This window comes from Nicotiana tabacum, chromosome 16, assembly GCF_000715075.1.
Source record: "Nicotiana tabacum cultivar K326 chromosome 16, ASM71507v2, whole genome shotgun sequence".
In the NCBI taxonomy this organism is placed as follows: Eukaryota; Viridiplantae; Streptophyta; class Magnoliopsida; order Solanales; family Solanaceae; genus Nicotiana; species Nicotiana tabacum.
This window is the reverse complement of record NC_134095.1, coordinates 69,214,873-69,231,700: the sequence shown is the minus strand read 5'-3', so window position 1 is coordinate 69,231,700 and position 16,828 is coordinate 69,214,873.

Sequence of the window (16,828 nt, the reverse complement as noted above, 5' to 3'; positions counted from 1 at the left end):
CTAGCGAGGGTTGATAGCATCCAGCAGATTTTCGGAGTCCACTAGGTAGTTGCTCGGCGTTCGCAGCACAGTGTTTCTCCCTCTTATCTTTATTTTTTCCCCTTGTACTGGATTTTGTAATAGACTGTGTGAACCCTTTTCACATTCCTAAACTTATGGTAGATGCTTATGACTGATGACATTCCGATGTCGGGCTGTGTTTTCCGCAAATTGTATTAGTTCACCTTTATTTTGGGACTATTCGCTTGTTAATGACTTAATTATGTTATTTCAATTGTTTAAAATGAATTGGGTGTTGTGTCGGCTGGCCTTGTCTTCACGAGAGACGTCATCACGATCGGGTCTGGGTTTAGGGTTTTGACAATTACTGTCAACTATCTATCAGAACATTATTGTATTTCGAATGTTTCTATGTATTCTGTAGAGTTCGTAACTCTGTATTACATAGTCTTAGGGAATTTGTTGTGATTACAGCCATTTAAGCTTGTATCACCTATATTTCTATATTTATGTTAAACCATGTTTCATTATGTCATGTTTAATTGGTTTAACCGTTATAAGTGATCAGCTTACGTAGTTTCAGAGACTAGGTGTCATGACGATAATTAAGGTGAGATTTTTGTTCGTGACACCGTGATACAATTACTTCATGTTCTGTTTTCATATCTTTTCTCGAACTTAAATATTTAAGTGAATGTGTAATAACGAGAAGCTCATTATACAACATAAAAATGATCTCAATTAGTTACAGCGGTTGGCTTTATTTGATGGGAGACATGTGGCCTTGTAGTACGATACAAATGTTATTTTTTTTTATATGACATTTTTTACATGAGATCAATTAAATATAACACAGATTATCCTAAAATACAAGATATGGAGTCTTTATAGGGTCAATTTATTCAATTAAGTGAGTATAAGAGACTATATCTTCTTTGTTGGAGTGGAAATGGAATCGGAAAGGAAAGAGAAAAGAGGGAATTTATATGATTGGTAGCAAGTTCTTTTAAGTGCAAATTTTTCTGTAATTTAGACTCTCCTTTTGTTTTAGTTCTTTCCAAATTCTTTCATGCAAAACAAATTCCCTACTTCAAAATCTTAACCAGTTCACGATGAAAAAATAAAGGATTTTTTTTTTTTTGGTAATTAAAGGAATTTTATTAGCACTTGTAAATATTACAGCGCTATCCCTATATCCACTGGACATTGGCCCCAGCGATATAGGTCCCAAACATTCCAATTCTCTTACCTATGCCATGATATACATCCCTTGGCCAGGATAACAGTTAAAATCTAGTAGCTTCCTAGCTATCTTAGAGTGTGAGTCCTACTTTTAAATATGTCACGACCCCAAAACAACCCGGTCATGATGACGCCTATCATGAAACTAGGCCGACCGACACAATCCCAAATCAAACCAATATTTCAAAATTAGGACGTTTTAAGCTATTAATTAAATAAAATTCCATAACATGAGTCTAAATAATAAGTGCGGAAAGAAACAGAAGCCCGATATCGGGGTGTAACAAGTCACGAGCATCTACTAAGTACTGTTCGAATACAACGAAGACTAACAAATTCTGGGAAAAATGCTAATATAATCTAAGGGAGATAAGAGGGAGAAGAGCAAGGCTGCGAACGCCATGCTGCTCCCTTGCCGACTCCGAATGACCTGCTGGATGAAAGATCAGCGCTCGCTATCACGACCCGCAACTCCTAGATCTGCACACAAGGGACAAGGAATAATGTGAGTATGTCAACTCAGTAAGTAATAAAAATAAATAAAGACTGAGCAATAAGAAACCACATAATCCACGTCATAACACCACAGTAAGTATAGTATGTCTTCCAAACAATATATAAATCAAATCATTTCGTTAAAATTCAATTTCAGTAAAAATCATTTGAAAAATGTCTTTCTAACAGTTTCAAACAAGATTCAATGAATTTTAGAGTAAAAATGATAAAAATCATAAATAGCCCCTCGGCAAGACATGTATCATAAACCGTCCCACGGGCATAACATCAATCACAACCAGCCCATCGGGCTACTTCATAATCACTCGAAATCATCCCCTCGGGCACACCATGTATCAAGAACAGCCTCTCGGGCAACATTATATCACTCACTCAGTGTACTCGCGCTCATTGGGGTGTACAGACTCCGGAGGGGCTCCTAAAGCCCAAACGCTATAACAAGCCATCTCATGGCATAATAAATCAGGCCCTCGGCCTCTCATATATCACAAATCAGTACAACATGCTACGACGCGCAGCCCGATCCCATGATATCCTCACAACACAGGCCCTCAGCCTCACTCAGTCAGAAACCTCTCAAGGCACTCGGGCTAACAGTAAAGCAGGGCGCTCAGCCCAAAATATCATTTATAGTATCAAAACGGAATAAATAAGGCTAAGATATGAAAGCAGTAAAACACAACATGACTGAGTACAGATATTAAGTCAAAACTATGAAGAATAGTAGTAAAAAACCCTAAGGGTCCAAACAACTTGGCACGAGGCCCAAATATGACATCCAGATAAAAACATAGTAATACTTTCTAAAGCACAACAATATCAGATACGTTTCAATCAAATATGCGACTTAATAGTTGTACGGGACAGACCAAGTCACTATGCCCAACGGTGCACGCTGCCACGCTCGTCATCAGCGTGTGGGTCACCTCAAAGTAGTGAAACGATATGATATCTGGGGTTTTATACCCACATGACAAGATTTACATTCCATGCTTATCTCAAACCGGACAAAACTCTAGCCTGTGATGCCCTTGCCTCTCGATTCGGCCTGCAAATGCTCTAAATCTAACCCAAATAAGTATCACATCATTAATACATGCTAAAAGAACAAAGCTCATGCGAAAATTATCAAATTAACTCAAAAATCCCGAAAATGGTCAAACCCGACCGTCGGGCCCACGTCTCGGAATCCAACAAAAATCATAAAACTCGAATCCTTATCCTCTTACTAGTCCATACATACCAAATTTACAAAAATCTAACTTCATTAGACCCCTCAATCTTCCAATTTTAACTATAAAGTTCCAAGCCCTAATTCCCCAAATATTCACCCAAATCACACAAATTTCATGCCTAATAAACTGAAAATCACCATAGTCTCGAGTTTTAGGTTCAAAAACTTTACCTCAACGAGTTGTCCCTTGAATCCCTCTTCAAAACCCTCCAAAAGCTTCAAAAACCGAGTTGAAATTGTGAAGAACACCCCAAAATTCGCGAAGGGTGCTTTATATACTTTCTGCCCTAGGGATTTCGCACATGCGGCCAATAATCTGCATCTGCGGACCACCTATGCGGTCAAAGCAACCGCATCTGTGGTTTTCACTTAAATTCCCAGGACTGCATATGCACCCAGGCACTGTACCTGTGGTCCCGCAGATTCGCCCAACATACTGCACCTGTGGTTCTTCTCCTGATGGAAAAATTCTACATTTGCGGTCTCCATACCGCATCTGTGACCTCACACTTGCGGTCCCTAATCCGCCGGTGCGGAAATGAAAGAAGTAGCAAATTCAGCAACACCAACTCAAATCCAAACTCTCCGTCACCCAAATTCATCCCGAGGCCCTCGAGACCTCAACCAAATATGCCAACAAGTCACATATCACCATACAAATTTATTCCAACCTTCGGAACACTCAAAACAACATCAAAACATCAAATCACCCTCGGATTCAAGCCTAAGGATTTTCAAACTTCCGAATTCCGCAAACGATGCCAAAACATATCAAACTTCATCAGAATGACCTAATATTTCTCTCACACGTCACAATTGACACAATGGACCTACTCCAATTCCGGAATCCCATTTCGACCCCGATATCAAGATCTCCACTGCCGACCAGAAAACGCCAAATTTCCAATTTCACCAATTAAAGCCTAAATCTACCACGGACCTCCAAATTACATTCCAAACACGTCCCAAATCACCTAACGACGCTATCTGAACCATAAATACCCAAATCCGAGATCATTTACCCACAAGTCAACTTCTGGTTGACTTTTCTAACTAAATAACCAACTTAAAAGACTAAGTGTCTCATACTGCCCTAAGACCACTTCGAACACAACACAACCAACACGATATGATGAAATATAACTGAACAACACACAAGGAAGCAGAAACGAGAGAAACGAGATTGTAACTTATGAAACGATCGGCCGGGTCATTACATACTCCCCCTCTTAAACAATCATTCGTCCTTGAACGAGTCAAAAAACATACCTGAAGCCTTAAACAGGTGTGGATATCTGCTCTGCATCTCCCGCTTGGTCTCCGAAGTAGCCTCCTCTATGGGCCGACCTCTCTATTGCAATTTCACTGAAGCTATATCCTTTGATCTCAACTTCCGGACGTGCCGTTCCAAAATAGCCACTGGCTCCACATCATAAGTCAAATCACCTTCTAACTGAATTGTGCTGAAATCCAAAACATGAGACAGATCACCAATATACTTCCAAAGCATAGAAACATGAAATACCGGATGCACACTCGACAAGCTAGGTGGCAAAGCCATCTCATAAGCCACCTCCCCAATCCTCTGAAGCACCTCAAAAGGCCCATTGAACTGAGGACTCAATTTACCCTTCTTCCAAGATCTCATAACACCCTTCATGGGTTAAACCTTTAGTAGTACCTTCTCTTCAACCATGTAAGACACATCATGAACCTTCCTGTCAGTATAACTCTTTTGTCTCGAGATGCGCTGTACAAAGCCGCTCCTGAATCACTTTCACCTTGTCCAAAGCATCCTGCACCAAGTCTGTACCCAAAAGCCTAGCCTCGCCCGGCTCAAACCAAACTGGATATCTACACCGTCTCCCATATAAAGCCTCATATGGAGCCATCTGAATACTCGACTGATACCTGTTGTTATATGCAAACTCTGCGAGCGGTGGAAACTAATCCCGTGAACCCCCAAAATTAATGACACAAGCGCACAACATGTACTCTAATATTTGAATAGTGCGGTCGGACTGCCCGTCCGTCTGAGGGTGAAACGTTGTGCGCGATTCAACCTAAGTACCCAACTCTCGCTGCATGGCTCTCCAAAACTGCGATGTGAATTAAGTACCTCTGTCTAAAATGATGGAAACTGGACACCATGCAGGCGAACAATATCTCGGATATAAATCTCTACTAACTGCTTTGAAGAATAAGTAGCACACATAGGAATGAAGTGTGCGGGCTTGGTCAGCCGATCCACAATCACCCAAATAGCATCGAATTTCCTCAAAGTTAATGAGAGTCCAACTACGAAATCCATGGTGATCTGCTCCCTCTTCCACTTTGGAATATCTATCTGCTGAAGCAAGCCACCCGGTCTCTGATGCTCATATTTCACCAGCTGATAGTTGTGACACCGAGCTACAAATCCCACTATATTTTTCTTCATTCTCCTCTACCAGTAGAGCTGTCTCAAATCCTGATACATCTTTGCGGCACCCGCGAGCTATGGGCCTCCTCAAGAATCAACTCCCGAAGCCCATTTACATTGAGCACACATATCCGGCCTTGCATCCTCAATACCCCATCATCACAAATAGTCACATCTCTGACATCGTCGTGCTGAACTTTGTCATTGAGGACAAGTAAATAAGGATCATCATACTGGCGCTCTCTTATTATATCAAACAAGGAAGACCGAGAAACCACACAAGCTAAGATCGGACTGGGCTTCGAAATATCCAACCTCACAAACCAATTGGCTAAGGCCTGAACATCGACTGCAAAATATCTCTCCCCAATAGGAATATATATCAAACTGCCCATACTCATTGCCTTCCTACTCAAGGCATCGGCCACTACATTGGCCTTCCCCGAATGGTACAAGATAGTGATATCATAATCCTTTAGCAGCTCCAACCATCTTCGCTGCCTCAAACTGAGATCCTTCTGCTTGAACAAGTGGTGGAGGCTATGATGATCAGTAAACACCTCACAAGACACACCATCGAGATAATGCCTCCAAATCTTCAACTAGTGGACAATGGCTGCCAATTCCAAATCATGAACTAGGTAGTTCTTCTCATGGGGCTTCAACTGACGAGAAGCATAAGCAATTACTCTACCCTTCTCCATCAACACATACCCAATACCAACTCTAGCAGCATCACAATATACCATATATGAACCTGAAACTGATGGCAAAACTAACACTAGAGTTGTGGTCAAGGCAGTCTTGAGCTTCTGGAAGCTCGCCTCATACTCATCCTACCACCTGAAAGGAGCACCCTTTTGAGTCAATTTGGTCAAGGGTGATGCAATAGATTAAAATCCCTGAACGAACCGACGGTAATAGCCCTCCCAAACAAGGAAGCTATGAATCTCTATGGCTGAGGACGACTTGGGCCAACTCTGAACCGCCTCTATCTTCTTGAGATCAACCTGAATACCCTCACTGGACAACACGTGCCCCAAGAAAGCCACTGAACTGAGTCAAAACTCACACTTGGAGAACTTTGCATAAAGCTTCTCCTACCTCAACCGCTGCAACACAACTCTCAAATGCTCAGTGTGCTCCTCCTGACTACGCGAGTACACCAGAATATCATCAATGAATACAATAAGAAAAGAGTCAAGATAGCACCGAAACATGTTGTTCATCAAATGCATGAACGCTTCTAGGGTATTGGTCAGCCTAAAACACATTACAAGGAACTCATAATGACCATATTGGGTCCTAAAAGTTGTCTTAAGAATATGCGAGTCCCTGATCTTCAACTGGTGATCCCCTGACCTGAGATCAATCTGGGAGAACACCCTCACTCCTGAAGCTGGTCAAATAAATCATCAATACGAGGCAAAGGGTACTTGTTCTTGATTGTGACTTTGTTCAACTGCCTGTAATCAATACACATCCTCATCGTGCCATCTTTTTTCTTCATAAATAGAATAGGCACACCACAAGGCGACATACTAGGCCAAATAAACGCCTTTATCAAGGAGTTCTTGAAGCTTCTCCTTCAACTCCCTCGGTGCCATACGATATGGTGGAATAGAAATAGGCGGAGTGCCCGGCACCAAATCAATACCAAAGTCAATATCCCTATCAGGTGGCATGCCCGACAGGTCTGCAGGAAACATATCAAGAAAATCCCTCACTACTAGGATTGAATCAATGGTAGGAGTCTCTGCACTGACATCCCTCACGAAGGCCAAATAAGAAAGACAACCCTTCTCAAGCATCCGCTAGGCCTTCAAGAATGAAATTACTCTACTGGGAACATAATCAGACGAACCTCGCCACTCAATCCGTGACACACCCGGCATAGCCAATGTCACTATCTTAGCATGAGAGTCCAAAATAGCAAGACACAGAAATAACCAATCCATGACCAATATCACATCAAAATCCACCATACAAAGCAATAGAAGGTCTACTCGGGTATCAAAACTCCCAATAGTTACCACACATGACCGATATACGCGGTCCACCATAATAGTATCTCCCACCATAGTAGATACACGAACAAATGAAACAAGAGACTCACAGGGCAAATCCAAATAACGAGTAAAATATGATGACACATATGAAAAAGTGGAACCAAGATCAAATAACACAAAGGCATCTTTGTGGCCAACTAAGACAATACCTGTAATCACATCATCTAAAGTAATAGCATCTCGTCTAGCTGGGAGTGCATAGAAACAGGCCTGACCACCACCTGATCAACCTCCCCCTCTGGGGCGACCCCTAGCTGACTGTCCTCTACCTCTAACTAACTGGGTGGATAGTGAAGTAACTGGTGCTGAAGTCGATGACTGACTCCTCTGTTGAGGCGAACCCCCATGACGACGACGACACTGCCTCCACATATTCCCGAACTCTTCACACTCATAAAAACCCTCTGGTGCTGGACACGGGGACTAAAGGGAACCCCTAGCACCAGGATTACTAGTAGAAGAACTTGGCATGGAAGAGCCCTGAATTGATGGATAACGGGAAGAACTCTTTACTGGAGGGGTGCTAGGTGATGAATGGCCCTGATGAGAACCATGGCCCGATAATTCCCCACGATAAATTGAGCGAGCTGACTGAGCATGTTTGAATGGATGACCTCTACCATGCTAAAACTGACCCCCATGAGGAGTACCACTAAATCCACCCTGACCACGAGGCCCCTTGGCCTCCCTCTCAACCCTCTTCTGACCACGAACTATCTCAATCTGTCAAGCTATGTCAAAAACCTCATCAAAGGTAGAACCAGATACTCTCTCTGGTCATAAGTAACCGAAGTTGAAACCCGAGGCCATCTATAAACCTCTTGATCCTCTCTCGGTCTGTGGGAACCAACCGAACCACATGACGAGCCAACTTTGAGAACCGCATCTCATACTGTATAGAAGACCTATCACCCTGACGAAGCTGATCGAACTGCCTGTGCAGCTCTTCTCAGCGAGACTCAGGTACAAACGTCTCCAAAAAAAGAACGGAGAACTGCTTCCAAGAACAGGGCGCTACGCCAACCGGCCTACGCCTCTCGTAAGCCTCCCACCAACTAAGTGCATCCCCAGAGAACTGCAAGGTAGTGAATAAGACGCCACTAGTCTCCAAAATACCTGTTGTCCGAATCATCCTCTGACACTTATCCAAGAAGCCCTGTGCATCCTCACCCTCAGCACCACCAAATGATGGAGGTTGGAGTCTACCAAACCTTTCCAATTTGAGCTGCTCATCCTTTGGCATAACGGGAGCTACATAGTCCTGAGCAGCTATAATCGGGTGGGATGGAGGTGCCCCCGGTGTCTGAAGTCCATATACGACCTACTCGGGTGTGCGAGCGGCGGGAGTCTGAGTGCCTCCCCCGACCTAAGAAGTAACTACGACCGCAGTAACTGAGACTACCTGAGCCAGACCAGTGCACACTGATAGAATCTGAGCTAGGGCCTCCTGAAGGCCTGGAATAACTATAGGCATAGCCGGTGCCTGAGCTGGTCCTGCTGGAGCATCCACAACTGGGAGCTGATCATGAACTGGGGCGGCTAGTAGATCTGCAGGTGCTGCCCTAGCTGCTATGCGGGCTACACCCCTACCCCTGCCACGGCCTCGACTGCGACCTCGACCTCTATTGGCCCCAACTGGTGGTAGTAGTGGTCGTCCATCTTGACCGGTAACACGTGTCCTCACCATCTGTGAGAGAATAGAATAACAGAAGTTTAGTTCCCAGAATCAATAGATTCGCACGACAGGAATTCAAGAATGTGAAGTTTTTCTTAAAGGTTCCGCAGCCTCTCGAATATAAATACAGACGTCTCCGTACCGATCCGCAAGACTCTATTAAACTCACTCGTGAGTCGTGAGACCTATGTAGCCTAGACTATGATACTAACTTGTCACGATCCCAAAACTAACCCGGTCGTGATGGCGCCTATCATGAAACTAGGCCAGCCGACACAATCCCAAATCAAACTAATATTTCAAAATAAGGACGTTTTAAGCTATTAATTAAATAAAATCATATAACATAAGTCTAAATAACAAGTGCGAACAGAAATACAAGCCCGACATCGGGGTGTCACAAGTCACGAGCATCTACTAAGTACTGTCTGAATACAACGAAGACTATCAAAGTCTCAGAAAAATGCTAATATAATCTAAGGGAGATAAGAGGGACACGAGCAACGCTGCGAACGCCATGCAGCTACTTTGGCGACTCCGAATAACTCGTTGGATGAAAGATTAGTGCTCGCTATCATGACCCGTAACTCCAGGATCTGCACACAAGGTGCAGTGAGTAATGTGAGTACGTCAACTCAGTAAGTAATAAAAGTAAATAAAGACTGAGCAGTAAGAAAACACATAATCCACGTCATAGCACCGCAGTAAGTATAGTATGTCTTCCAAACAGTATATAAATGAAATCATCTCGTTAAAATCCAATTTCAGTAAAAAAACTTTGAAAAAGACTTTCTAACAGTTTCAAACAAGATTCAATGAAGTTTAGAATAAAAATGATGAAAATCATAAACCGCCCCTCGACAAGACATGTATCATAAACCGCCCGACAGGCATATCATCAATCAGAACCAGCCCCTCAGGCTACCTCGCAATCACTCGAACTCAGCCCCTCGGGCACAACATGTATCAAGAACGACCCATCGAGTAACATCATATCACTCACTCAGGGTACCCGTGCTCATTGGGGGTGTACAGACTCCGGAAGGGCTCCTACAGCCTAAGCGCTATAACAAGCCATCTCGTGGCATAATAAATCAGGCCCCCAGTCTCTCATATATCACAAATCAGAACAATATGTTGTGGCGCGCAGCCCGATCCCATGATATCCTCACAACACAAGCCCTCGACCTGACTCAGTCAGAAACCTCTCAAGCCACTTGGGCTTATAGTAAAACAGGGTGCTCAGCCCAAAATATCATTTATAGTATCAAAATAGAGTAAATAAGGCTTAGTTATGAAATGAGTAAAACACAGCATGACTGAGTACAGATATTAAATCAAAACAATGAGGAATAGTAGTAAAAAGCCCCTAGGATCCAAACACCTTGGCACAAGGCCCAAATATGGCATCCTGCCCAAAACATAGTAATACTTTCCAAAGCACAATAATATCAGATAGTTTTTAATCAAATATCCGACTTAATAGTCGTACGGGATGGACCAAGTCACAATCTCCAACTGTGCATGCCCCCACACTCGTCATCTAGCGTGTGTGTCACCTCAAAGTAGTAAAACGATGTGAAATCTGGGGTTTCATACCCTCAGGACAAGATTTACAGTCAATACTTACCTCAAACCGGACAAAACTCTCGCCCACGATGCCCTTGCCTCTTAACTCGACCTCCAAATGCTCTGAATTTAACCAAAATCAACATTACATCATTAATACACACTAAAGGAATAAAGCTCACGTGAAAATTATCAAATTAACTCAAAAATACTGAAATTGGCCAAACCCGACCCCCGGGCCCACGTCTCGGAATCTAACAAAAATCATAAAACCAGAATCCTAATCCTCTCACGATTCAATACATACCAAATTTACCAAAATCTAACTTCATTCGGCCCCTCAATCGCCCAATTTTAACTCAAGTTCCAAGCCCTAATCCCCCAAATTTTCACCCTTAAATCCCACAAATTTTATGTCTAATCAACTGAAAACCACCATAGAATCGAGTTTTAGGTTCAAAAACATTACCTCAACGAGTTTCCCCTTGAATCCCTCTTCAAAACCCTCCAAAAGCTCAAATAACCCAAGTTGAAATTGTGAAGAACACACCAAAATTCGCGAAGGGTCCTTTATATACTTTCTGCCCGAGGGATTTTGTACCTACGGCCAATAATCCGCATCTACGCACTGCTTTTGCGGATAAAACAACCGCATCTGCGGTTTTCACTTAAATCCCCAGGACCACATCTGTGCCCAGGCACCGCACCTGCGGTCCCACAGATGAGCCCAACACACCGCATTTGCGGTTCTTCTCCTGATGGCTAAATTCCGCATCTGCGGTCTCCATACCGCATCTGCAACTGCGGAAATGACAGAAGCAGCAAATTCAGCAACACCAACTCAAATCCAAACTCTCCGTCAACCACCCAAATTCATCCCGAGGCCTTCGGGACCTCAACCAAACATACCAAAAGTCACATATCACCATTTAAACTTACTCCAATCTTCGAAACACTCAAAACAACATCAAAACATCAAATCACCCTCGGATTCAAGCCTAAGGATTTTTAAACTTCCGAATTTCGCAAACGATGCCAAAACCTATCAAACCTCATCCGAATGACCTGAAATTTTGTACACACGTCAGAATTGACACAACAGACCTGCTCCAATTTCTGGAATCCCATTCCAACCCCGACATCAAGATCTCCATTGCCGATCGGAAAATGCCAAATTTTCAATTTCGCCAATTCAAATCTACATCTACCATGGACCTCCAAATTACATTCCGTACACGTTCCTAAGTCACAAATCAGCTAACAAAGCTATTTGAACCATAAAAACCCAAAACTGAGATCATTTACTCACAAGTCAACTTCCCATTGACTTTTTCAACTAAATAACCAACTTAAGAGACTTAGTGTCTCATTCCGCCCTAAGACCACTCCAAACACAACACAACCAACATGATATGATAAAATACAGTTGAACAACACACAAGAAAGTAGAAATGGGAGAAATGGAATTGTAACTCGTAAAACGACCGATCGGATCGTTATAAAATATTATTCACATTTAATTTTTCTTTAAGTTCCGAACAAAAAACTCCTTACCATTATGAAAGTGGGTCAAAGTTCTACCCTTCGCCTGTTAACTCCTTCTACCGTGACCAACAACATTCCACGTGTTCTTATATTTGGCTGAGCTAGATGCCACGTGGCATGCCACTTATCAAATATCGTATATATATTTTCCTTCGAGAAGATTGACTTTAGCACCTTTTTAAGATCAGAATACCTATTTTTTTTTTCTTCTTATTTTCTTATTATTTTTCTCTCATATGTCAATTTAATTTCCTTTTGTATTCTTAGCTGTACAACTCTGGACAGACAGGTTCTTTATAAGTTGGACTCTTAATTAAAGTAAAATAACTGTTATTTAATTATATGATGTAAATTGAATGTAATGTATTTGTAGGACAGAGTGTAGTCAGTAGACACTTATTTGATATTTAATACGTATTCCTTAGTAGCAAATTTCCTGAACTTAGTTAATGTTATGTCACAAGAGGTTTCAAGAAAGTGCACATATATAGTAGTTCTGGAAAATATCCATTAAGCTAGTAAGTTTCCAATCTTTTGAAGGTCATGGCATTATTTTAAATAAACAAGACATATAAAAAGGGTCCCAGAATATTAGGAAACTATAATTTTTGACGGCCATGGTATTATTTACGCAGAACGTCATAGTTTCCGATGGTTTTATAGTTGGACATATCCTTTTATGCAGTCATTAATTTGTTTCGAAGGAGAGATCATTGAAATTTTTTTTAAAAATAATAATCCAGGTGTTTATAATTATTGAGCGGCCTAGCCAAAGATTTCAGAGTTCATCATTTTTCTGTCAATAACAGAGGCACATAAAGGCTTCGCATTGAAGTCTTTGGTATGGATACCAAATACAAGTGTATATAAAGACTTTGTAGGAGGACGACATTAATTTTTCGTAGAATACTTAGTATGTAGTTCAAATGAAAAAATAAAAAAACAATACGTAGTTCAAAAGAAGTTAGGTAAAGGCTCCTCTTTCCATGTACTGCAATTGTAAAATCAAGATTAAAAGTTTCTTAAATATCCGTTAACGGAAGGAAAAAAACCTCGAAAAGAAATACAGTAAATAATTACCAAATATTTATCTTTAAGTTGGAAGTGAATCAGATTTTACTAATAACAACTTACTATTTATTTGTAGATGCAATAATAAAGAAGGAAACAAAATTAAAAAGAAAACCCTAAAGTTCCATTTCCCCCCCTATATAAACTCATGCTTTACCAATCTTTCATATATCACATCTCAAGTTGTGGCCATCACACTCATGAAGAGCGCTCAAGACAATAACAGTGACGATGAAGATGTTGGAATCCATTTCCAGTTCATCAAAATTGAATCAATGAGTCACCATGTTCAAGTATTGGATTTATCCTCTCTTCTTAATTAACCATTTCTGTTATTTGATACTAACATTGTGCTCTATTTTTGTTCTCTGATTTCTTACCCTTGACCACATCAATGTGCTTACGTTATGGAGCCTTGAGGCTTAAATTAACTCTTTCTTGTAAAAGAAAAGGGTTCTTTTTTAAGGAATAAAGAAGAATAACGAATGAAAATAATTAAAATTAATACACTCTCCCCATTTTAAATAATTATTTCATCTCATTTGTGGGAGTTAATAAAAAACATGAAGCTAAATCTTTTAAGTATTCTTCTTTATTGATTGAATAGTTATTTTCGTAAACCATCTCTTATTTAAACAGAAAGTGTATCATGCTATGAATAGAAAATTTGGCTTATCTATAGGTGGATTCTGTGTTTGAGTTGTTTTTTCTTTCAATTTAGTGTTTGCAAGCAATGGCGAAAATTTCGTGCGAGCAACCGACCATATGTTTGAAATCTGATTTCCCTTGGAAAGTATGCAGGTAAAGCAATTTCCTTTAATTTGGATAAACTAATAATGATATCGAAGGTTGAAAATTTGATTTCTTTTTTCTTTTGCAGAGAGATTATGCACTTTCAGGTCGTAAAAATTAAAGCATCCCTCTGAATGTCCTTCACCTTTCGCGCAGGCTTCAATTCAGATGCTGCAGAAGTAGCAGCAACAGCAACAACAACAGTTGCAACAACAACAACAGCAGTAGCAGCAGCAACACCAAAAGAAGAAGTAGCAGTAGAGTAGCATTAATAGTTTCAAACCTCTCTATGCTCTTGGCCCGGATGGCATACACCCATTCTTTATCCAAAAATATTGGAGAGACACTCAAGCAGTTATTACCCATACTTGTACTCAAGTTTTTGATACACTCACTATACCTCCTGACCTTAATATGACCTTTGTAACTCTAATTCCCAAGGTAAAACACCCACAAAATATCTTCCAATATAGACCCATAAGTCTTTGTAACACTATTTACAAAACTATAACAAAAATTATCGTAAATTGTATTCGCCCTTTTCTTAACAATATTATTAGTCCTAATTAATGCAACTTTATTCCAGGAAAAAGAGCAACTGACAATGCTATAATTGTCAAAGAAGCAATTCATTCTTTCAAGAATTGTAGGGGTCGGACGGGAAAATGATGCTAAAAATTAACCTCGAAAAGGCTTTGACCGACTTGAATGGTCGTTCGTCAGAAGCTCACTGAATGCTCTAAATTTCCCACATGAAATCACACTTATTATGAATTGTATAACCACCACTACAACCTCAATTATTCTCAATGGCAAGCCTACCGTTTTTTTTGTACCGTCAAGAGGCATCCGTCAAGGGGACCCGTTATCTCCTTATCTCTTCATCATCTGCATGCAATCACTAACACGATGCATTGACCACCAAGTGGATATCTTGAATTGGAAACCTATTAAAATAAGCCACAATGGACCAGAGATATCCCACCTCCTCTTTGCAGATGAACTAATTTTATTTGCTGAGGCAGACAAATCTAGTACAACCTCTATTATTAACATATTTAACTTCATTGCCCACCAATCCGGCCAAAGAATAAATTTTCAAAAATAAAAAAAATAATTTTTTAATCCAATATACCACCTACAGAACAAGCAACGCTGGCTACAACACTAAACATTAAAATAAAAATGAATATAGGTAAGTATCTCGGTTTTCCAATCACTAACATGCAACCAAAAAGCTCTAATTACCAATTCATTTTAGACAAGATGAATACTAGGCTAAAAGGTTGGAAAGCCAATTTATCGAGTTTATCTAGAAAAGTAACACTTACACAATCGACCCTCTCAGCAATACCTACACACTCCATGTAAATAATCCTTTTACCAGCAAAAATTAGAAATAATATTGATCGAATTCAGCTCAACTTTTTATGGGGGTCAACAACGATAAAACGGAAAATTCATCACATCAATTGGAATACAGTGGCTTCCCCTAAAAAAGAAGGCAGCCTGGGACTATATAAAGCAACAGGAAAGAATATTGCACATCTTTCTAACCTGCTATGGAGATCACACACAAACCCTGGGTCCCATTTGATCAAAAACTCTTAGAGCAAAAAATACCAATAAGAAACCACATGGTTTTCAAAAATAACGACTCCTACATATGGAAAAGTGCTGCCAAAACATACCCTTTCTTCTCAAAATGCATAGCCTGGAACATTGGAAACAGGTCAAAAGTACGACTTCGTGAAGATAGATGGATTAAAGGTAGCCACACACTATGGGAATTATTTGAGGGACCTCTCCAAAAGGAGGATTTTTCTAAAACAATCAACAATATCATTACGAATAATAACTGGAATCGAGAAGCACTAGCATATGACCTACCAAATACGATCTCTAACATTATACTACAAACATACATCCATTTTACTTAAAACCTAAATGACTCATTTTTTCTGGAAAGAAACATAGGATGGGAATATTACAATGAAATCAACTTACAATCTCTTCACTAGAATAACAGGGAATACCCGATAACAACAGCCTTTACACCACTTCTGGTTATGGAAAACACACTGCCATAACAAATTAAAAGCCTTCCTTTGGCTGCTACTACACCAACGACTACCCACTACAAGTGTTCTCTACCCAAGAAACCTAATAGAAAATAACTCTTGCAAACATTGGAGGAACTAAACATCACTCCACCAACCAATTCAAACCATCTTGACTGGATAAAAGAAAATTGTAACTCAAATGCGTGCACCGTAATGCCAAACAATCTCTCCATACCTTTGGCAATAATAATCCCTATTATCCTTTGGCAAATGTTTCAAAACCATAACCACAACCTTTTCAATAATAAGTCTCACCACATTGATACCAGGAAAATAATTATGTACGCAATGGAATATCTCTGCCTCAAAAATAAAAACTTCAAACACACAATAATGAACAAAACATTGATAAAATGGAACCCTTGCACCACACAACATTTATAAACTCAATATAGATAGAGCACACCAAAAAGACTCCGACAAAGGAGGAGCAGGTTGAATCATTAGAGATTCCGAAGGTTAATGGATTGATGGATTCTCTTACCATACAATGGCCTCATCATCCATCCAAGTTGAAACCATCGCCTTAATGAAAGGTTGGAACTTGTGTTCACAAAAAATCGAATACCG